The sequence below is a fragment of the Tachysurus fulvidraco genome, chromosome 16 (assembly GCF_022655615.1).
Source record: "Tachysurus fulvidraco isolate hzauxx_2018 chromosome 16, HZAU_PFXX_2.0, whole genome shotgun sequence".
NCBI classification, from domain to species: domain Eukaryota; kingdom Metazoa; phylum Chordata; class Actinopteri; order Siluriformes; family Bagridae; genus Tachysurus; species Tachysurus fulvidraco.
The window spans coordinates 20,305,042-20,305,600 of NC_062533.1; positions in this window are offsets into that span (position 1 = coordinate 20,305,042).

A 559-nucleotide genomic window follows, 5' to 3' on the forward strand; every position below is an offset into this window, starting at 1 on the left:
CAGGGAAAATCCCAAGATATAAAAGTGCCTTGTTGTCAGCTCACCCTTTGACCTTCTGGTGTCACATGTGTGCACTTCCTCTAATAATGTCTAACAATAGCAATCCATACACATGTCCTGTCTCCACTCTCTTACAATTCATGTAACAATCATACTGTGTGGTACATACACTTTTAAAAAAAAAAGCTGGTCTGAGAAGATTTTAGCTTTAACTAGCATTTTGTGTGAAGGAACTCAAATAAAACTCAGTAACTGTGTATTTACAAACAGGAATTCTGTAGTAATCTGGGAGTTAGTGAGGAAAGGTCAGTTTTAACTAGAATTAGCTACGTTTCATTGTGTTTCAGTCTGTAGACCACATACATTCTGTGTAAACTGTAAAGTCTGACATCTGAAAATCCCAGCAGGAAATCAGCAGCTTCTGAATAATGCTGATTGTATACATTGTGCTGCTGCCACATGATCAGCACTTACATAACACTTACAGATGTTCCTAATAAACTGGACAGAGTGTATCTTAATTTTTTTGTACTTTAATAAGATTGGAATGTCTGCATAG